The sequence below is a fragment of the Sapajus apella genome, unplaced genomic scaffold, assembly GCF_009761245.1.
Source record: "Sapajus apella isolate SASKATOON/1434 unplaced genomic scaffold, GSC_monkey_1.0 scaffold112, whole genome shotgun sequence".
Taxonomy (NCBI): domain Eukaryota; kingdom Metazoa; phylum Chordata; class Mammalia; order Primates; family Cebidae; genus Sapajus; species Sapajus apella.
The window spans coordinates 1,318,808-1,336,197 of NW_022437052.1; the positions used below are offsets into that span (position 1 = coordinate 1,318,808).

General features: G+C 36.4%; 1 long non-coding RNA gene across 1 annotated transcript; it reads left to right on the top strand.

The window, feature by feature from the left end:
* Window positions 1-543: 543 nt before the first annotated feature.
* Window positions 544-11,224, top strand: LOC116537568. The gene is made up of 3 exons (XR_004263199.1): window positions 544-553; window positions 6,243-6,253; window positions 11,082-11,224. It is a non-coding gene; the product is annotated as an uncharacterized LOC116537568 (long non-coding RNA).
* The last annotated feature ends 6,166 nt before the right edge of the window (window positions 11,225-17,390 follow it).

Below are 17,390 nucleotides of genomic sequence, written 5' to 3' on the forward strand. Positions count from 1 at the left end.
GAGGCGGAGTCTCTCTGCTGTGGTGGGTTGCCTTGGCAACGGCGGGCTGCCTCAGCAATGGCGGGTTTCCTTGGCAACGGCGGGCTGCCTCAGCCATGGTGGGTTGCCTTGGCAACGGTGGACTGCCTCAGCATTGGCCAACTACCTCTGTCGTGGCGGGCTGACTCAGTAATGGTGGACGCCCCTCCCCCACAGCGCTGGACCGTCCCAGGTTCATCTGCTCTTGCTGTGAAACTCTCAATCCAGAGTTTCTGGTTGCTGTTCTTTTGTGGTGGTGGGACCAGCCGAGCCTGATCGCCTGGCTCCCTGCCTCAGAGCCTTTTTTAAGTTGGTGTTCCAGTCGCCTGTTGAAGAGGCGCTGGGGTCTGTTTGTTTTCCCCTGCGGCCACTCACTGCGCTGGCTTAAATAGCGGCACTGAGGTGTGTGGTGTTTTTTTTTTTTTTTTGCCCTGGAATCTACTGTCCTGGCTCTCTGCTCAGTCCCCTTTTTAGACAGACAAATGGGTAACTTCCCGTGGCTCCAATCGCCAGCCAAAAGGGCACCTGGACCGGTGTATTTTGTATGGAGAACTGCGGCTCTGGGGCGCCGACAAAGCAGCCACACGGGGCAAAGCAGCGGCGCCGGCCGGCACAGGCACGCTGGCCGAAACAGCCACACTGGTGACCTGTGGAGTTCCTCCACCTGGGAATTTCCTAGTCTGTGGTCAATAAAAATGCGGCGTCCACTCACCCTCTGCACTTTCACTGGGAGCTGCAATCCTTAGCTGTTCCTAAACGACCATCTTGGATCGAGATTCAACTTTCTGTTTCTTAAGTGTGGTGGATACCAGAAGCAAAATGAGAATACATGTCATGGAGTGGGAAAAAAATATATATGATATATGTGATCATATATATACATGAATATATATTCATAGCCAGATTATATAAAATTATACATCAAGTAAAATTTTAATGTAAATTAAAAATAAAAAGACAAATATCTCATGTACCCCATAAATACATATACCTACTATATACATATACTACTATTACATATACCTACTTTATACATACATGTATTTATACTATAAATACATATACCTACTATATGCTCACAAAAATTATAAATAGAACATTTATAAAAACAATATAATTTTACAAATGCTAAGATATCAAAAAAAGACATTTCATGGAAGAGGCTACATTTCTACAGCAGTAAAAGTGAACGAATTGCAACTGTGTACAATATCACTGATAACTATCTCAAACAAAATGGCCAAAAAGACACGAAAGAACATATACTATATTATGGCATTTATATAATGTTTAAAACAAAGCCAAATTACCCTATAGTTTCAGAAGTCAGGGCAGTACTTATCCATGGCATGGGGTTAGAAGTGAGACGAGTACATGTGACACGGGTACATGACTCATAATTTTCTGTTTCTTGATCAGGATGTTTGTTCCGCACCAGATGAGTGTGTTCAAATTTTGAAAATTTGCAAGGTAAATACTCATGATATCTGCATTTGAAAAAAGATGTATACTATTTCTTGCTCAAAGTCAACCTTGAACGAAAGAAGCAGGCAAATGAAACAAGTATTAGTAGCTAAAGAGCTTAAGCAAATCACTTATGTGGCTCATTCTAATCCCTCAATAAGTGGTAGCTGTTATTTTTAAACCTTTTTTCCTGCTTCTACTTCTCATCAATGTGTTAGAAAACACCCTCCCTCTCTCATCTTTGCTATTTTTCTTGAAGACAAGAAAGACTATTGTTAATAATTATTTGCCTGTCTTAAAGTTCTGAAATCACAGTGTCTAATTAAGAATCTGGGCTTTAATTTCTAAAGTGATTTAAAGTGTTCATAAATCTCCTTCAGAATCTCTGTGAAAGGTATCTACATCTTGCACTCCTCTAATTACATCCAGTTTTCTTCAAGTACCAGTAATCAGTTTTTTTTAAGAAATATCATTTTGAATAAAGGTTATTATCAACTTTCATCTCTAGTACCTACTAGAACAACAATATTTTCTATCATTTTGCTACACAGATCATGTTATGTACATAAATATGTTGTATACATATATATGCATGCATACATGCCTTGTATATATATGTGCTATTTCTAATACAGTTTAAATAGGCTTTTATCAGAACCAAAATTTCAAAATTATATCCACTGAAAAATATATTCTACATTCTAAGATATTGACTGAAAAATCACCTGTATGAACTTCAAAGTAACACTATATTTCCAAAAAAGTGTAACATGGGCATAAATAATACTTTAAAACTCTTCATAGTGATTTTACTTCTTATACCATTTCACCATATATCCATACATTTTTCTTAAAAGCTCTTTCATGAAGGACCAGGGAAGGCATTTTCAGCTATAATTTATACATGAGAAAATAGGCACAAAGCAATTGTCTCAAGTTCATAAAGTTTCAGATTAAAGGGGAAAAAAAAGCACACAAATCCACGGTTTTCTGTTTCTAATTAAGTTCGTTCTTTTTTGTCCTCTGTATTCCATTCTCCCTCCCGCACTCCCTCCCTCAGCACACCTCACTTATGCTGCTTTGTGTCCTCCTTGTACTTAAAATAAGAAAGGCCTATGTAGATATTAAGAATATATAAGGAAGGCCCAAAGAATATAGGTGAATCTTGAAAATATGAACTTCAAAGGGCAAATAGGATTAGGTTTAGAATTGAGTAGAGAGAAGGGCAATACAAATGGAGGAAGGTCCCACCAGTCAAACAGGGCACATGCAGCTGTTAATGAAGAAACTGAACTACTTAGAAGAGACAGACAGTGTTAGGATGAGAGGAAAATAGACAGAAATTTGAAAACTATTGCAAAAAATTCAACCTGCACTGTAGTACGGCAATCTCGCCTCATCCAAGGGGGATACATTCCAAGACTCCCAGTAGATTTCTGGAACCCCAAATCATACAGAATCTAACCTATAATGAATGTGTTTTTGCCTAAAAACACATATGATAAAGTTTAATTCATAAATTAGGCACAGGAAGCAATTAATAACTGATAAAATAGAACAGTTACAACAATATACTATAAGAAAAGTTCTGAAAATATGTGTATTTACTCTCTCTTACATATTCTCTCTAAAAGTGCTGTAATATTCTCAAACCACAGTTGACTCAGAGTAACTAAACCTGCAGAAAACAAAATTGCAGTTGAGGGGACTACTACATTTCTACCAAATGAATCAGTATTAATTAATGAAACTCTCTAGAAGTCTATTTGGACTTTAAGAGCATGTTTTTATTTCTTGTTTAGCTGAGTTAGGATTGAGAAAGAAGGTAGGCATCCTTAGGTGAGAAGATAGTGTTAAAAAAATATACTTTAAACAAATTAAATTTAATAAAGTTTAATTGAGCAGAGAATGATTTGCAAATCAAGCATCCCCCAGAACTATAATAGAAGCTGTTTGCAGAAACTCCAGGGCTGCCTCATGGTCAGGTACAATTTATGCACAAAAAAGGGGAAACAGCATATAGAAAATAGAAGGGAGGTACAGAAACAGCTGAATTGATTACAGCTGGGTCTTTGCCTTATTTGAATCTAGTTTGAACAGCTGACTAACTGTAGTTAATGGAACTTTAGCTGCAGTAGTTGGCTAAGACTCTGCTACTTGTTACATGGTAAGTTACAGGTGGTTTACATGTCAAATTATAGTTCATTATGTACAGAGGAACTTTTCAGCCAAACTTAAAATATGTAACAAATCAGCTTTAGACCAAACTGACCCAAAGTTTAACGATTTTCCCTTTTGATCAGCCTCTCAATTTTGAGAGACTGAACAAACTTTAGGCATTGACATAACTCCGTCGCCACTGCAAATAGACTTATTTGGTCTCAAATCCCACCAGAAAATAGCAATGGGTTTTGCAAGGTGTGAATAAAAAAACAGAACAATAAAAAAAAATGCCTGATTAACATCAAGTTACATCAGGTTAGATTTTTTGTAAGGGTTAGAACAAAAGGGATCTCCTCATTGTACCAGAATCTCTTGGTGTCAGAAGGGGGAAAAAAAAACTGGTTTCCGTATCTCTCTGCTTAAAGTTTTGTTTTGATTATATGGCACTTAGCCTGAGTGATTCTATTTTAGTTTGTTCTGGTCTACTGGGGACTAGGGAAAAGGCCCAGTCACAAACATTGGCCTCCCATAATTCTGCTTAGCAGTTCCTGCCTTTTGGTTAGGTTCTTGCCTAAATGAGAATGTGACCAAACCTTAGGGCATGAGTGCTACTCTTCTCAATTACCATCATTTTTAGCTTCTAGTCTGAATACACCATTCACAGGTTATGCTGTCCTCATAATAATGCTTTTGTTTGAGATTTTGCTGTTCCAGTCAAAGGGAGCTCATTTAATGTTCTAAAGATGGCTACATGCAACTATTTAAAACTTTTGAGGCTGGGTGACACATGTAATCCCAGCACTGTGGGAGGCCAAGGTGGATCACTTAAGGTCAGAAGTTTGAGACTAGCCTGGCCAACATGGTGAAACTCCATCTCTACTAAAATTATAAAAAATTAGCTGAGCATGGTAGCAGGCACCTGTAATCCCAGTTAACTCAGGAGCCTGAGGAAGGAGGATCACTTGAACCTGAAGGACAGAGGTTGCAGTGAGCTGAGAGTGTGTCATTGCACTCAAGCCTGGGAAACAAGAGCAAAACTCCAAAAAAAAATTAAAATAAAAAATAAAACTTTTGAGCAAATACTGTAAATCAGGGAGACTATTGTAACTATCAGGAAGACAATACCAAGAGTTTGAATTGTGCTTCTTAGCAAGGATTCCCATGAACCAACCCAACTAATATTACTACATTAAAGAATTAGCCAGATGAAATGTACTCATTTTAACTAAGCATCTTGTTTGTTAATGTCTTGCAACTGAGTCTCTATAACACCCATTTTATTCATCCATGTGCAACAAGAAGTGTTGACAACTGCACAGTGCAGTGGTGCAATCTTGGCTCACTGCAACCTCTGCCTCCCAGTTTCAAGTGATTCTCCTGCCTCAGCCTCCCAAGTAGCTGAAATTACAGGTGTGCATTTTTGTGTTTTTAGTAGGGACAGGATTTTACCATGTTGGCCAGGCTGGTCTCAAACTTCTGACCTCAAATGATCTACCCACCTCAGCCTCTCAAAGTGCTTGGATTACAGGTGTAAGCCACCGTGCCTGGCCCAGCAATGTTCTTTTTAACTTACAATGTAGGTTAGATGGAGTGGATCAATGTTCTGTTTCTGACTATGAAGGAACAAAAGTACTATTAAGTTGTCTAGCTCACACTGGCCTTTCATCTTCCATTAATCAAGGTATAAGTTTGACCATGTATAAGGTTGTCTGCAAAATTCTCCACAAATAAAGGTAAACCCCATGTATGTATACAAATACCCCTTTTCTGATTCTGTTGTTTATGGATACATTACTTGGAATGGTGAAATTAGCAGTTTCTAGCCAAGGATCTGAGGTAGAATTATTACAGGTTGAAAGAACACTGTAGTACTCTACCACATAAATCAGTTTGCAAGAAACTTCTAGGCTTTTGGTGCAAAACTGCCTTGTGTTGGTCCTGGTCCTTGTATCCCATACTGAATTGAATTAAAACAAGGAGTGAGAAAAAGTGAGCCTAGAAATCTGAGCAGTAGTGTAATTTGAACAACAGTTAAGTTAGGGATGTTGCTAAAATTACCCACTGTGTAAGCTAAGGGATCCATTAGGTTGTATAAAGTTCGTGTTTGGTATGACAGATGAAATGCTCCATAAAGTTACCCACAGAAGGTACTGACTGTGGAAATCTAATTACAGCATTATCCTGCTGAGCAAAAGAGTTATACATAAATAAGAAAAAGATAAAAGTTCATGATGACAGAAAAGCATTTACCCATAATCCTGGGAAAGCTGCCCATGTCTAGGATACTGTCTGCTTCTGAATATAAATTTTCCTGTTTAGTTTTACCTTAAGATCCACATGGATGTACCATTTCCAAGAGTATAGAGAGGTGCTTCTGAGCTACAAAATGTGGACCCAAAGTTTGAGGTCCCAGTTTTGCTGTAGTGTTAGTGGAAAGGATAGTCTTTCTTTCTCTGATGACACTTCCAGAAGACCTAATCTCTGTGTTCTAGATTGTCCTCAGCTGGTGGTTCATTAAAAGCTTCCTTTAACTGGCAGAAATATACTTTGGCATACTACAGTAAAGCCTTACAGTATGTAGTCATATTAGAGTTTAGGAGAGCAGGAGGTATATTAGGTTCTATTATTAGGAGCATAGGCCTTCCAGGGACTATTTCATAAGGGGTCAACTTATGTTTTCAATTGGAAGTAGATGTGACTATCATCAATTTGCAATGCCTTTGATCAAGGCAATCCAGTAGTCTCAGTTTGTTTTGCTTAATGGTATTGTATCTATAATAACTTAGTTAACTGTTTTACTGCTTTTCCAGTGAAACAAGTATCACTGGGGATTTCCCCAGGAATATTCCTGGGGAAAACACATTTTCTAACAACCTTTAGCCATGGTTATAGCATTAGTCTTCTTGCATGGAAAAGTTTGTACACCACCAGAAAATATAGATTGAAAATAGCAATTGAATGAAAATCCCTCTAGAAATGTTCATATGGCCCATCAGGTAGCAGAAATGTACCTGATGTTTTGATTATCTTTCCATTATTATGGTTTTGATAAACAAAACATTGATTATAAATCATTTTAGCAATTTTAGAAAAGTCTCCACACATTTGTTTTTCATGATTTCAATTATTTTATCTCTTCCATGTTGAGTCATGGAGTGTCAAGTTTTAATAATAGAGAGATGTCAAGGAAGCAGGAAGGACTAGGCAGCCATTCAGGCTCTCTGTGAGTAGACTTTAATATTGGATTTTGTTAAAACCGATTAGTTAGACAGTTCCTCTTCAAGGAGTTTCACTTTGTTACAAAGAAGGTGATCATCTCCAAGAGGTCTTTACTTCCTTGTACTTCTGTCTTATTTCCCTGTTCTTTGTCTAAAGTTATCTTGCCTGCCGATCTATCAGCCTATCCCTGCCTGCTGTGCTTAGGCATGCCCACCAAGAAATCACCCCCTCCCTTCTGTAACGGCTTTCCCCACTGAAACTGTTCTTCCCTGCGCTCTTCAAATTAGCTAATTGTGTTTAGCTTAGGCTGTGCTGTATGACCCCAACCATTAAACATAGCAGCTAAGGCCAACTGTGTTAGGAATTAAAAGGCCCTGCTTTCCTTTGTTCGTGGTGCTCTTGCCATTGCTCCATCTGTGAGATGCACCCTTCCATAGAAGTAAATTTGCCTTGCTGAGAAAATTTATGTTTGAGTAACATTTCTTTGCGGCACTGAAAATTTGTTTCTAACAGATTTATATCCTCTGAAATACCAATTTTGTCTCTTCAGTTCCAGTGCACAGCACTGTTTATTAAATTAAGTATTATAGGTCATTTGACTTGGATCAAGGAGTTCATTCAAATTGCATGTTTTGACAATTTCATTACTGGCTGACTTAGCATGAAAATCTGTCAAAGTATTTTCTTATAATTGAATTCTTCTCCTGCTTGGGTAGAGTTCTGTGTTTTTTTATTTCTTCTTTTAAATCCAGTCCAATGGTATAATCTTAAAGTTATCAGACATTTTTGTACTTTCGGAGTACTTTCCATGAACTTCCTTGAAAGCAAAACTCTTTAGAAATCTAATAGCTTATAAAGGGCTTTCAGAAAAAGCATCCAAATTAGGCAATTTACAGTGGACAACAAGACTTAAAATAGTCATGGTTAAAGATGCAACTGACAAGGAAATTTGGTTATTCCTGTGGCTTGTAATAATTCAACATGATAGTGATAATTATGACTAATAACATACATCAAGACATATCACAATTTTAGGAATTGCCTACAAGTTTGGAACATGTATTAATAGCATATTAATTTGGAGTGTTCCACCATGTAAGTGTAATTCAAAAAAAGTTTAAACATTATTTCTTATTACCTGACAGTGATTCTTGTGTAATTTAACATATCAGATAAGCCTTCATTTATTATCTTTGTTTATTATCTCTCTTTTAAATGCTTCAGGGGCCCTCTGGGACATCCAAAGTTAGTTTGAGGTAAAAAATACTTCATTTTGGTTTCGAATTTTGATTTTTGGAAGTCTATCAAATATGTCAAAGGTTTAAAATAATTGATCAAAATAGGATCACAGACCATGGTAATAATTATTCATTTAGACAAAATGATAACCAACAGAATTTAGAAAGAAAAAACCTTCACTGTTTTATAGAGAGGAGATTCAATTTTCCAAATAATCAAAATACCTAATAAAGACAGCACAAAACACACAAAATCTGTTTCTCTTTCTCTCCCCTTCCCCTTTTTTGGTTTTTGTAGTTCACTCAAAAGGTTAATGAAAATCTTTTACTCTCTTATTAATAATACTACATAAAATATTTAAAAGAGAAAATTGAGTTTTAGTTTTATATTAGTGTACTTTTGATATTAAGGCTCAATTTTAAAAACACTTATAATACATTCATTTAACCCGAGTCAGTTTAACCAAACAAGATTTTCTTTTACACTCTAATTTTCAATACCCAGTTAGTTTTATCTCTATACCTTCTTTTAAAAATAACCTTTAAGTCACCTCTAAATTGAACAAATTTCTTTGAACAAAAATGACATTCTTATATCTTCTTTATAACCTTTCTTCCCAAAAATATATCTTGTTTTTCTTGTGCCCTTTGCAAATGAAATCTTTTATCTCATTTAGTAATTTTAATCACATACATTAATAAAAATTTAATAGTAACCTTAATTTCCAGTGAAAACCCTAGGAAGTGGGCAATTTTAAACTGCTTTATATCAGTATCTATAGGTGAAAACCATGTTATAATTTTCAGAAAGGTATGTTTTGTCAATTTTTTGTTTCTTAACATATGCAAAGATATTTTGCCTCTCTACTATATAAAAGCAAGATGTTGGAATATATAAACAACTTAGGCTTAATAAAACTGAAATTTCAGTATTTAACTTGCTTAGAAATGATTCAGATATTTAATGAGTATCTATTACTTAAGATATTAAATTACTGAAAAAGAGTTTTAAAACTCCAAGTTCAATTGTAATTTTAATGTCATTTACCTTTACATTACTAGTTCTTAACAATTACAATTGGATTGGTTAATTTTTAAAAGCTGACTACTGAAGAAGTTTATAAAATATTACCCTAAAATATGTCACTTTAGTATATTATTGCTACCAATAGATAAACAGAGCAAAGCTTTTTGAATTTCCCTTATTTGTTTTCCAAAGAAAAACTCAATTGTCCTTAATATTTTCCTTAGGTGTTCCAGAAACCAAGGAAGATTAACTTTTATCACAGGAAAGGAGACTTCACATTCAGACAAACCTTGACATAAACAATTACCCATTCTTCTAAGGTCCATTTATCTTTCCTAAAAATCATTTACTAGTTCAGGCCTAAACACCATCATTTGCCAAAACCAACAAAAGGGAAAGGTTTAGGTAAAGGCCTGGTCATGATGAGATGGCCAGAAAAAGCACCCTAAACAAAGTTTGTCTTGTTATATAAATTTAAACCAATGTTTTCTTTTATTGTCAGAGGTTCCAGTGCCTCAGTCCTCCCTCTCTTCCCAGTGCCCAGAAGCAGACATTCTTACAAATGGAAATTTCCATTGTAAAGGTAAATTTATGTTACAAAAGCATTTCAGAATACCCAACTAAATACCATAAAGGTGTATTTTAGAAACTGATTTTAGTTCCTTAGGTGGTCTTTTTAACTTAGCTTCTGTTTCTTAGCTAAAACTACTCAGTTTAGGGTGGAACCCATTAAAATAAGGCAAAGAAAACATTCTCTATGCCGGGACTTAGCATGAATAGCTCTCAGAAAGAGGCAAGCCTATGTACTCACCTGAGGGCCCATCATGTATAAACTTGTATCCAACTTACTTTTTGTCTTTAGGACAGGATAGTAAGTAAACCCACAGGTTAATAGAGTCAAAATTTTTAAATCAATTAGTTACTCATGCTTTTTATTTGCCTTTTGTAAAGAGTCTTTTAAGAGTGACAATAAAAATATCAAAATCATTTTAGAAGTTTCTACACATCAATAGGCATCTCTGGGTTAGCCTAATTTGGGAGCTGTCATTTTTAAATGCATTTCTTGAAGCGTAGTGCTGTTCATTTGGAATGTTACAACGTAATTTAAAATTATGCTTAACAAGATTTTGCCATTTTAGTAAGTGTTTTCTGCCTCTGAGGCCAAATACCTATACATGTAAAGGTAGATAAAACAGGAAGGTAGAAAATTAAAAGTCCCATTTTTATACTCTGTCTTGGCTTTGCCTTTGTGATCTTTGTGATCAATTTAGCCTATGAGATTTCTCTATCTAAGCATGCAAGGAAAAGAAACAAAAAGGATAGAGCAGAAAATCCCTATGAATTTCCAGAAGCTAGAATTTACACTCCTTGCTGTATCACCATTTGCTGCCAGTTTATGTGTGACCCACTTATATATTTGAGGCTTATATGAGAATCCAATTCAGTTAATTATTGGACCCAATCCAAAGCTAGACTCAGTCCAGTTTCTGTCCCAATTTTTAGCCCAGTGTTGATCAAAATTTGCTTGAATAAACACAAATTTTTAAAGTTTTTAAATCTGACAAAAAAAACCTTACATTCCCCAGTTGCTGTGAGAGAGCTCACAGTGGACTCAAGTACCTTGCTTGGCCACATTATTGTTATATGTAAATTTCTGGTGCCACAAAAGAAGTAGCACTTGAATGTAAATTTTCTCAGCAGACAACTTCTATAGAAGGGCACATCTCATAGATGGAGCAATGGTGAGTACACACCTTAACAATAGGAGGGAAGGGGTTTTTATTCCTCATACAGGTAGCCCCTACTGTTCTGTCATTCCCCTATTGGCTAGGGTTGGACCACACAGTCTAAATTAATTCTGATTGGCTATTTTAAAGAGAGCAGGGGTATGAGCCAGAGTGGCAGGGTGGGTAGTTTGGAAGGAAGGACGGTTATGGAACAGGTCAGAGTAGACTGGGGTGGCTCAGGTCAAAGCAGGTGACCAGGGGAACAGATGCGAACTACTGTTTAGAACTGGCAGGAAAGTTGTTTACCCAAACTAGAGGCAAGGGGGCACAGAGAACCAGGAAGTTAAACTTTAAAATGGAGAATTAAAGAATAAGAAAGCTGAACATACTGACATACTGATTCTTTGAAGAGATACTTGGAGTTCACTATATCTAACAATCCCCCATCTTGAGTTTTTATAGTTTTTTTCTCATCAAACTTCCTTAACATGTCTTAGCTTAGTTATTCTGCTATCTCTTTGGCAGCATCCCTGATGTAATTAATAAACTTCTGCTGATCATAATAAATGAAATTAATTTACATTTTTATTAATTGCCACCTACAAATTAACTTAAATTCTGCAGCTATTTGATATCAGGGTTTAATTTATTTGATAACTAATAGTGTTTATATAAACATGGGGATTAAAAGACCCATGTGAAGCAGTTCTTTTTTTATAATTTTTCTTTCTCTTTTTTTTTTATCATGTTGATGGAACACTAGAGTGAAAGGAATGGCCAATTGGACTAGTGCATGGGCACAGCTCTAATTACTTGGCACAGTACCCACCAATAGTCTCCTGCAATACCACCACACATCTGCTTGGGGATGAACAAAGGCAGACTGGTAAGCTCTTGAAAAGGCTTGGTTTCATTGCACCCTGTTAAATCTTCAAGGAATTCCAACATTTCCCCCTGCCATGAAAGGCAGTAGCTGAAGTTAACCTCAGAGATGGAGGCTGAATGGCCCTCAATGGGGAACAGCAGTAAAAGAGTCTTGCATGACTCATCACTCTAGGCTGTCGGATTCTGGAAGAGAGCTACCATACAGCTTATGCCCAGTCCTTGAGAGGATGACCCAAATGGAAAGGGGACAATCTGGGTTTCTGGCCTGCCTGTTGCACAAGCATAATTACTGTTATCTAGCATGCAAACAGAATATCTAATACATTCCAGCCAAGCATTTGCACCCTGATACCCTGTTTCAATTGCTATAGTTTGTTTTAAAATCTTTAACCTCTAATAACAACTACTTTGGTTTTATCATTGGGTAGATAATGATAGAAGGTTTGTTAACGGAGAACTTAGGAGAGGGAGAAGGGGATGCAAGAGGTGAAGAGGCAATGAAGTGCATTTGAAAGTATCCTATGGGGTCCTTCCCAGAGACTTCTGATTCTATACCACAGAAATGGCTTAATGGAAGGGAAGAACTCTGGGGAACAGAGATGGTAATCTGTACTGGATTACACTGGTTTATCTGACAATGGGGAGAAGTAACTCCTTTAGTGAAATGAATATATGGTTTTAAGAAACTGCAGGTACTACTTGGGGTGGTCCATTCTTACTCTTTAGTATTTTATAGAGCATTGGACCAACTTTGACAGAGAAGCTCTGGTCTAGGAGTACAAGATTTGCAGTTTATACTGGAATCTTTGTCAAACTCTTCTCAAATTAACTTATTCCAGTTAATAGATATTTTGTTCTGTTTTTTTTTTTTTTTTTTGGTCAGAGGAGAGTTAGGAAGGATAAAGTTACTTTTCTAAAGTGGAGAGTTGTCTCTGACTTGGCAAGTCTCTATAGGGTATAACAAGGCAAGCATCAAATGTAATAATTTGAGGCAAAATTGACATGGTTACATTAATAACTAGGTGGTCAGCAATAGAGCAAGGAAAGTAGAAGGAGTAATAGAATAGATGAAAGAGGGTTAGATTTTTCTCAGCTTTAGTTTGGTATGGTTTCCCCTGGGACTATGGCCCATGACTTTTGAGGGGGCAATGATTTCTTGACTCGGGTGTGATGGGTCCATCCTTTTTCTGCTGCCTGAACTGCGATTTCGGTAGTTAGGAATGTTAGATAAAGTCCTTTTCAAGCCAGTTTGAACTTTTCTGTCTTTCCAACCTTTGAAAAGGACATGATCCCCAGGCTGATGTTGGTTTGTTGGAATCTCTACAGGTGGCCCTTTTGCTAGTTCTGAGGGAAGGAAAAGTAAAAGATAAATCAGGAATATAATTTCTGAGAAACTGATTTTTTTTGTTTCAAAATAGGGAGATCAGTAGTAGAATGTACATGAGGCACTCCATAAAGCATCTCGTGTTCCCTATGTCTTTTTGGGGAGTAGTTCAGACTCTTAACAGGGTAATAGGCCATCCTACTTTCCCTGATGAAGGTGGGTACCAGGGAGTATGATATTTGCATGTTATATCCAGTACCTGGGCTATTTTCTTAATGATATATGAGGTGAAAATAGTCCTGTTATCTGAATCAATGTTCTATTAATCTAAAATTGGGTATAATATTTTCAGCTAATATCTTGACTATATTATTAGCAGTTGTACTTGAAAACAAATAGCTTCTACCCAGTGAGTAGGGTTATCTACTACTACTACTAATGAATACTTTAGATGACCAATTGGAGGCATCCCTGTGTAATCAATCTGGATACTTTGGAATGGCCTTATGCCTGGATTCCTTCCCCCAAGGGGTAATTTTTTAAATAGTTTGTTAGTTTTCTTGCATACTAAGTAACAGTTTGTAACCCGTTTGGCCAGGGTATAAATTCCTATGCACCTGTAAACTCTGATGACTGTGTCACACATGGCTTGGGGCCCTCAATGAGTCCCTTGATGCAGTTGGAATCAGATTCCCCTCATAAAGAATTTGGATAACATTTTTCTCTGCTCTGTTAATATCCATTTCCTTCTAAATTCTCTTTAGCACCTATTTGCATTAGTTTTTAAACCAAGGAAAGCCAAACAAACACCATTTTACATTTGACAATGCTTCCTGTATGACTTTATACCAAATAAGTTAAAATTCACCTTTATATTAGTGTGCTATTAATGTTAAACTCAATTTTAATAAAACCTTGTAGACATAGTCATCCAATTTTAATGTCTGACTATAAGGTAAGATTTATATAGACTCTCTTTAACCCTGTATAATTTTTGTTAAAGAGTAGGCTAGTGCTGAGAAAAACAAAAAAACAAAAAACAAAAAACTGTTGTGCTTTTAATGTTCAGTTCACAAAAAAAAAAAAAAAAACTGGATTATACACCTTTAATTTTAGCCAAGATGTTTACACACAGAGTTTCCTTTATCATTAACATTTTAAACTTGATTAAAGCTTCAAAACAAAGTTGTTGTTTTTTTTAACTTTTTAAAAATGTAGGTAAAAATCCACATGCTTATGCCTCCTTATAATCCTTTTACCAAAAGTGTATTTTACTTTCCTTACACGCCTTGCATATAAATTGTTTCTTTAATCATTTTACATTCAGGAGGACTCAGTACTTATAAATCATACAACATTACTTGCATAAATTCCCTTTTATAATATTTTTCATGACTTTCACAGACAATCTTTGACATGCCTTAACTTTCTGACTTGCAAACATACCTTTCTTTAAACAGCCAGTTAATTTATTTTAGGACAAGAATTTACTGTATAATATTCTTTTTACATAAATTTTCCTTCTTTTTTTTTTGTCAAATATGATAACCATTCTTTCCAATCAAGCTTTCTTTATGTCTGTGGACTAGACTTCCTAAGGCCACAAGAATAGAAGGGATAATGCATGTTACACCATTAACTTTTAGCAAACTTTACTTTTGTTGAAAACCTTGTACATTTGCAATTTTAATTATCCTTTGCTATTAATAAGATCTCGTTCAGTCCAAATTTTTTTCCAAATGTATAAGCCATTTCAAAGCTCTACTTATAATTGGTATAGATGGAGATGACAGTATCTGAGTAATCCTAAAATTTTCTAAGTTCTTGTTTAGTCTCCAGCAGAGGAAAGAATATGATGCCTTCCATCTGTTCAAGCTCAATTTTTTGTTTACTTTTGCTAATTAAATGACTTGTTCTAACATTTGACTAAATAAATTTGGAAACTCCATAAAACTTTGGAGTAAGACTATCCATCAGTATTGCTATTTTTGACCAAAGTGAGGGTCTTCTCACTCAAAGGCAAATAGGTCCCAGCTGTCCTCTGCCAGTGGACAAGCCCAGAAGGCATCTTTTAAATCTATTACTGTAAACTACTGGTGATTGTAATAGTATAAGGACTGAGAACCACAAGGTTTAAGAAGCCCATCATGGAGAATATCTTTAATTATCAATTATAGGTTTTCAATTTACTCTGGCTTTTAAAGGAATAGGGCACATTGATTTCTCTTTACTACTTCTATCTTTCCCTTTCTCTCTCTCTCTCTGACTCTTTTTTTCTCTCTCTGACTTCCTCTGTTCCCTCTGTCAATCTTTCTCCCTCCTTTAAGAATACTTTTTTTCTTAGAAGCTCTTCTGTAGGTTTACCTTCTAGTTCTCTATCTTTTGTAATTCTTGTTAATATCTGGCCAATTGTAAGTGACAAAATGAAGTTCTAATACTCCCTGCCCAAGAGGATCCTTGAGAACTAGACCAGCATGTTTTCTTATTTGTTCCTTTAATCTGTTTAAAAATCTTATAGGCTCTTTACTTTTCTCTTGCTGTATATCAAATGTTCAGGCAAGATTCTGGATTTGGGGTACTGATTTTTTAATACCTTCTATTATTAATTCCCTAAGGTACTGCATATTTTCTCAGTGGGCTGTGTTATTGTTCCACTGAGGGTCCTGAGCAGGAAATTTTTGATTCATTGTGGAAATGTTTTGGCCGGGGGGTGTTCATGTTCCTAGGCTCCCATAGTAGCTTTACAAATTATGCCTCTTTCTTTGCCTGAAGAGAGGGGAAAGAGAAGTTCTGAATATCCTTTTTACATTGATCTATCTTGCATTGAAGTCCTTTTAGGGAAGGATACTCAGGCTGGTAGTGAGTGGGCTCTTGGGATGATTCCCAAGAAGCAGGGTTATAAAGATAGGGATAACAGGGATAGGAGAATTGTCTGGGAGAACAGCTGCTTTTTCTTGTTTTTGGTCCTTTCATTATTCTTCTAATATTTTAATATTAGGCCTAGGGGATTATTAGGGGGTAATATTATTGCGGCTAGCTTTATCCTTTTTATTTCTTACCTTACTTGGTGTATTTACCACTTTTGGGGTAAGTCTCAATTTCCCTTACCAGAAATGTCTCACCTTTTTTTTTAACCCCCAAGATACTCTGATCAAGGAATACTTTACCACCACCCCGCTCCACAGCTTCTCTTACCTTGGTATGTCCCAGCCAAGGAATTACCACCCCCCAACCCCTGTGGCATTTCTTGCGTTGATCCTTCCCAACCACAAAGGAAATACTTTGCTGGCTCCTGGGCATTTCCTTTCTTGGTCTGGTACAGGCTTGCATGGTCACTGCAGTATGTGAGGGTCCTTTATCCCAGGTCACTGGCTGGTTTCTTTCCACACTGCTGAGAGTTGGAGTTTATTCCTCGCACCAGGTGGGTGCTGATTCCTCACTCCTGAGGCCACTGCAATGAGGCAGTGGGGTATGCCTTCTCAAGAGAAAGAACCAAAGACCACTCAGGAAGGGAATGGGTCCCTGTATGCAGCACCAATTTTTATATGTAAATTTTATTTATTATATTTTTTGAGACATGGTCTCATTCTGTTGCTCCGGCTGGAGTGCAGTGGTGCAATCTTGAATCACTGCAGCTTTAACCTCCAGAGTAGCTGGAATTACAGGTGTGCCACCAATCCCTGCTAATTTTGTATTTTTTGTAGAGCTGGAGTTTCACCATGTTGTCCAGACTATTTTGGTTTTCTGAAAAGAGCTATTCAGATACTCTCTCTTCTTTGTCTCTGAGTTTGACTCTATACCAAGTTCTATCATTTTTCCTCCAGAATATTGTTACTTTAACTTCATTCCAAGCAAACCATGTCTATATCTTTTGATTGGTCTACCCTTTCAACTCTTGGTTCTCTTCAATTTGTCAAGGTACCATTATTTACTTTCCAGATGAACACAAATCTAAATGTTTGACAACATACTCCGTTGATGTGGCTATGTGAAGAAAAGTTATTCCTACATACTGTTAGTAGGAATTCACACTGTTACCATATTTAGGGTAGGTATATGGGCAATAAGTATAAACACTTCTTTAAAAAATATTATTTAATTTGATAAAGACAGTCTTGCTATGTTGTCCAGGCTGCTCTCAAATGCCTGGGCTGAAGCAATCTTCCCACCTTGGCCTCCCAAATGGATTACAAGTCTAAGCCACCATGTCCAGCCCAAAATTCCTTATATTTGTATATTTTTATCCAGCATCCACCTGTTGAAATCTAACAAAAAATATAAAAAGATATATTTAACACATTATGAAGTGAATAACTTTGCAATGG